General features: G+C 40.2%; 1 long non-coding RNA gene across 1 annotated transcript in view; it reads right to left on the bottom strand.

Annotated features, from left to right (window-relative positions):
- Positions 1–4,458: 4,458 nt before the first annotated feature.
- Positions 4,459–6,000, bottom strand: part of LOC105491200 (uncharacterized) — a 343,782-nt gene continuing 342,240 nt past the window's right edge. Inside the window, exon 4 of the long non-coding RNA XR_011616194.1 lies at positions 4,459–4,672. This is a non-coding gene — a long non-coding RNA (uncharacterized lncRNA). The remainder of the gene's footprint in view (positions 4,673–6,000) is intronic.

Raw genomic sequence — 6,000 nt, 5'->3', positions numbered from 1 at the left:
TGGGTGTGTCTGTAGCTGTTACATTGTGAATAGCATAAAATGTTGAGAAAGTATTTTTCAGGTTATTAAAATTTATTACCCAATTCAGCAAAGCTGTGCCTAATGTCACCTATGAATGAGTAATGTTCTGACATGTTTTCATTGTTTCACTTTTGTCTTATATAACATTTTAGCATTAGCTTATATCTTTGTTAACCTAAATGAAAATATCAACCAGCATTCATGTGTAACATATACTTGCTTGTTAATTGCAACTATCATTTGGCTATGGATGCAAGAGTTTGGTAAAAATCAGCAAAAGCATTCTGTGAGAATTCAACTGTCTATATACATGGGATTTATAGTAAAGAATATTCAGATTTTTATTTATAAAGCGCATGCTATATACATCCCCACTTATAATAAGCTAATGGATGTAAATACCTATTTTTCCCAGAGAACTGGTTGTCAGAAATTTCCCAGCTCACCACTGTTTGTATCACTTATCATTATAAGCATGTGCATTTAAAAAATATATAAACAAAAGGAAAATCTTAAATAATTAAATGGCACCTCCGCTGAGAAGCTTTTCCTGGTTCCCTCAGTTCTCTCTGCTTGGTACTCCTGCAGCATCTTTATGTAGCTCTTTGTCTGTTGTATTTGCCCTTGCAGTAGGGACTGTGTCCAGTCTTCTCTCTCACAGGGCCACCTCATGCAGAATAGCTGCCCGGCACATGAATCCATCAATCAACTGGGTAATCAGAATGAGGAAGGTGCATATGACAGAAGTCCAGAGACCAGATTCGAATAGGGAAATGAGGGCCAGCTTCCCTCCAAATGCTTGCATAGGACCTGAGGGGATCGGCAGCAACTGAACTTTCAACTAGAATTCTGTAGCTGAGCTTGAATCCTTTATAGATTCATTTCATCAGCAGAATTTTCAGCTCTTGCATTGTGAATATGCACAAGGATGTGTAAACTGTCTTTGTTTCTTTTACCTGCCTTCTTTTTATCATTCTCATTTTCAGGGTGTAAAAGTACTCCATAAATGAAGATACAATCTCATATTCTTGACAGCAAAAGGTCCTGGCCCCTAGGAGGATTTATCTTATCTCTAGTTGATGAGTAGACTGAAAAAACTCAGTGGGAAGGTACATCTTGACCTCTGAGGGTCTGTGTGCTGCAGCCGATATAGGTAACCATGATAGGGAGTAGAGATAGGCTGAGAATTACATTTTTACAGAGAAAAAATAAACATCTTTATTTTTTCAAATGAAAGCATTCCTCTCAGTGTGGGGTGTAGTATTGCGCAGGTGCTTTGAGCCTGGAGTTGTCAGAAGGATCTGCCCTCAAACGTTAGCCCTGCTGTCGATTAGCTGCTGGCCTTGGGCAGCGTAGTTGACCTTGAGGGACCTCAGCTTCTTCATCTATATAACTGGGATTGCAATCGCATTGTGCCTTTCACTTGTTGTGAAGGCTAACCACAGGCTGTGAAATGAAAGCATATGTACACACAAAGACGTGTACACGGGTCTTTGCAACAGCTCTATGTGTAATAGTCAAATGCTGAAAACAATCCAGCTGTCTACCAATCTGTGAATGGATGGACAAATTGTGGTACATTCATATAATGGAATACTACTCAGCAACAAAGAGGAATAAACTGTTGATAGGCATCATCACATGACAAATTTCAACATAATTATGTTGGGTAAAAGCAGCCAAACCACAATTTTATTTTTATAACATTCCGGAAAATGTAACTATAGTGACAAAAAGCAGATTGGTGGTTACCTGGGGATAGAACTGGGGGTTAGAGGAGACAGGAAGAAGGGAGTAGAAAGAGGTATAAAGAAACTTTTCAGGGTGATACATATGTTCATTATCTTGATTGTGATCATGGTTTTGTGGGTGATTTGTATGTCAATGCATTAAATCGCACACTCTAAATATGTACAGTTTATTAAATAGCAATTATACTACAATAAAGCAGTTAAAAAGTTTACAGAATAGGCTGGGCACTGTGGCTCACGACTGTAATCCCAGTACTTTGGGAGGCCGAGGCAGGCGGATGATGAGGTCAGGAGATTGAGACCATCCTGGCCAACATGGTGAAACCCCATCTCTACTAAAAATAGAAAAATTAGCTGGGCATGGTGGCACATGCCTGTAATCCCAGCTACTTGGGAGGCTGAGGCAGGAAAATCGCTTGAACCAGGGAGGCGGAGGTTGCAGTGAGCCGAGATCGTGTCACTGCACTCCAGCCTGGCAACAGAGCGAGACTCCGTCAAAAAAAAAAAAAAAAAAAAAAAAAAAAAAAAAAAAAAAAAAAAAAGTTTACAGAGTAATAGATGTTACAGTTGCTGGTATATAGTAAAAGATCAACAAATGGTGGCTGTTAGGATGAAGATAAGGATGAAAAATCTGACTATGATGATAATGACGATATTCCTGCTGTTGTCACTCTTGGGAGAGAATACTGCTTCTTGACCACACTCTTTTTCTCTTCCTCCATTGATCACTTTGACCATCTAAGGCCCATTGTCATTCTTATCTCCTCAGTGCTCTACTAGGCATTCCCTTTTCTGACAGCCAATACCCTCTCTGGCTCAAGACACTTCATTGTACACCATTCGAAAGCCTTGACCAAGGGTTCAGGCAGACATGGGCTGACATTTGCTTTATTACTTGCTAACTTGGACAAGCCTCAGTGTTCTAGTCTGTGAACTGGGGATGGGAATAGCAGACACATTGCTGGCATACTTAGAGGTAAGGAGTGCAGGGAAAGCCCCGAGACTCAGAGTCAGCATTCAATGGGTAGCACCTCAGTGACTTCTATTCCATCTCCTGTTGATTGGGTTATTCGGGGGCTGCTAAGTAGCATCTTCTTCTCCTCCTGAATTCTGAACAAATTGAAACATAGATGAGGGAGAGGCAGATGGAAGCCAGCACATCACTCTCCTTCCCAAACAAGTGTAAACTGGAGGGTGTCGTTGACGTGAAAGCAAAGCCAATTTTTAGTGCTAAACCTATAAATTTGACATATTTATCCATGTACTAATGGCAACACTGAACTTGGGCACCCAGCCTCCCAACGTGAGGGCACAGGATGTTCCAGCCTGGAAAAGAGTAGAGGAATTATGCCTTTTGTGGCTCATGCACTCCCAAGAGAAAAAAAGGAAGTTTCTGAATGAAGAATGTCACGTTTATGACTCCTAATTCCTTTTTTTTTTTTTAAGATGGAGTCTTGCTCTGTTGCCCAGGCTGGAGTGCAGTGGCGTGATCTCCGCTCACTGCAACCTCCACCTCCCAGGTTCAAGTGATTCTCCTGCCTCAGCCTCCTGAGTAGCTGGGATTACAGGCACGTGCCACCATGCCCAGTTAATTTTTATATTTTTAGTAGAGACAGGGTTTCACCATGTTGGTCAGCCTGATCTCAAACTCCTGATTTCATGATCCTCCTGCCTCGGACTCCCAAAGTTTTGGGATTACAGGTGTGTGCCACTGCACTCTACCGACTCCTAAATTTGTATAGTGCAAAAATCTATCCTCCCTCATCCTTCAATGGTAGAGCGCAAGTAGAGGGGCAGAAAGAGTCCAGGGGTGTGAAACTAATGGAGCTCCCTCCATGAAGTGAAACATCAGGAGTGAGGAGTCAACATTCGCCCTCTAAAATGCTATTTTCATTTGTGATTTTGTTAAGCAGAAGTACCACTTTCCTAACTATATCATAAGTTAGATGACTGAGCACACAGGCAAACTAAGTAAAGTACTGAAATCAGCATTTCAGGAGTCAGCACAGGGAGAAGAACCTCCTCAGGGCACCAGCCCTCTCTAAAGCATTCCTGTCTGATGGCCAAAGTCACGGAGCTCACCGCATCTTACACCAATTCACTACCCAGGTTGCAACCACTGTCCCAACAGATCATGTGATTTTATCTATAATTTCTGAATCAGTACTAAGCAAGAGTGTGCCATCTTCTATATGGAATATAGAAGTTATCTATATCACCCTAAAGTCTTCTGGGTTGTAGGTTACACATATTCCATTTTTAAATTTTTTTCTCACATATTATGGTTTCCAAAACTCCTTATCACCTAATTCCCCTTCAGTGGAAATTCCCCTCCAACCTGTCAATGTCGATTTCCCTCCAAACTGTCAATAACCTTACAATTGTATCACTGGAAAACAAAAGCTACAGGTGCTATTAATCAATCAATCAATCTAAAAATAATTTAGATTTTTTTTTTTTTTAGCCACCAAAAAAAAAAAAAATTGCAAAAACCTCAATTACTTTTGTACTAACATACGACTGAAATCAGGTGCCCCAAATGGTGCTGTCCCAGGACAGAATAGTATGCATCCTTGCAAAGGAATGGAGGCTTACCTACTTGTGTGTTCTGGGCAGCATCCTCACTCTGTTGACTCCTATCGAACTTGTGATTAAAAAAAAAAAAAAAAAAAAAAAAGGCCTAAGGTATTTAATCACATCAATTACTGGCAAGCCAGGGTTTCCAAATCTTGAATTTGCACTTCTGATCTTTTGAGTTGGAATTCCAGAATTCTATTTCACCCTCTTACAATTCATCTCTTCAAGAGGTACCCAATGTGAGGTGATTAGGAGCACAAGTAGTCATCAGGCAGATCTGGGATAAGCTTTGGATATGATTCCATGAGCTTCTGTTTTCTCAACTGTAAAATGATAACAATAACAACACCCATGTCATGAAATCATGGTGAGAATAAAAACGAGACTATACATGTAAATGGCTCAGAACAATGGCCAACACAAAGAAGGAAATAAATATTAGTTCACATTATTATTATGTTGAATACATAAATATTATCATGAGAGGACATAAGTAAGAAGACACTTGATGGAATCATGATTTGAGAGGTATTTATTTTAATCACTTTAGAAGTGACTTTAGAGCTGTGTGTATGAAACAAATGATACTCTGAATTTTTATATAGTTTAACTGCATTTTAGAGGGTATTATATTCTCCAGTGTACTTGAGAGTTGACTAATTTGCAGATGTCACAGTGAGACAAATGTCACCTTTCCAGTGTCAAGGGTCAACCATTTAAAACCAACTACATTCAAATTAGTTCAACCATGGTAGAAGAGAGTGTGGCGATTCCTCCAAGATTTAGAACCAGAAATAACATTTGACCCAGCAATCCTATTACTGGGTGTATACCCAAAGGAATATAAATCATTCTGTTATAAAGATATATGCATATGTATGTTTATTGCAGCACTATTCACAATAGGAAACACATGGAATCAACCCACATGCCCATCAATAATAGATTGCATTAAAATAATGTGGTACATAAACACCGTGGAATACTATGCAGCCATAAAAAGGAGATCATGTCCTTGGCAGGACATGGATGAAGTCGGAAGCCGTTATCCTCAGCAAACTAATGCAGAAACAGAAAACCAAACACCACATGTTCTCACTTGTAAGTGGGAGCTGAACAATGAGAACACGTGAACACAGGGAAAGGAACATCACTCACTGATGCTTGCTGGGGGAGGGCTGGGGGGTGTGAGGGAGAGCATTAGGGAAAAGAGCTAATGCATGCTGGGCTTAATACCTACGTGATGGGTTGACAGGTGCAGCAAACCACCATGGCACACATTTACCTATGAAATAAATCTGCACATTCTGCACATCTACCTCAGAACTTAAAAAAATAAAAAATAAATAAATAAAAAATAAAACCAACCTACATGCTTTAGGAGCCCCTACCATTTTTCATGATGCCTCACAATCATAGTCAGCAGTTCCATGGTCAGGTCGTTCAATGGCCTGGGTTTGAATTCCCATGGGACTGCAGATTTGGACTCTGTAAAGAACTGGCTATCATTTCCCCATCTACTTGGCCCGAAGTTATCTTTTATCCATAGTTGTAGTACTCTCTTTTCTGGTGTGAAGGCACTCTTCCAAGCTAGAGAAAATAGAACTCAAATAACAGCTGGGTGACTGAGCCTTCCCCAAGTTACACAACT

Source organism: Macaca nemestrina, chromosome 18 (genome assembly GCF_043159975.1).
Source record: "Macaca nemestrina isolate mMacNem1 chromosome 18, mMacNem.hap1, whole genome shotgun sequence".
NCBI lineage: Eukaryota > Metazoa > Chordata > Mammalia > Primates > Cercopithecidae > Macaca > Macaca nemestrina.
Note: the sequence above shows the minus strand (reverse complement) of the source record. Positions and strands in the feature narration are given on the sequence as shown.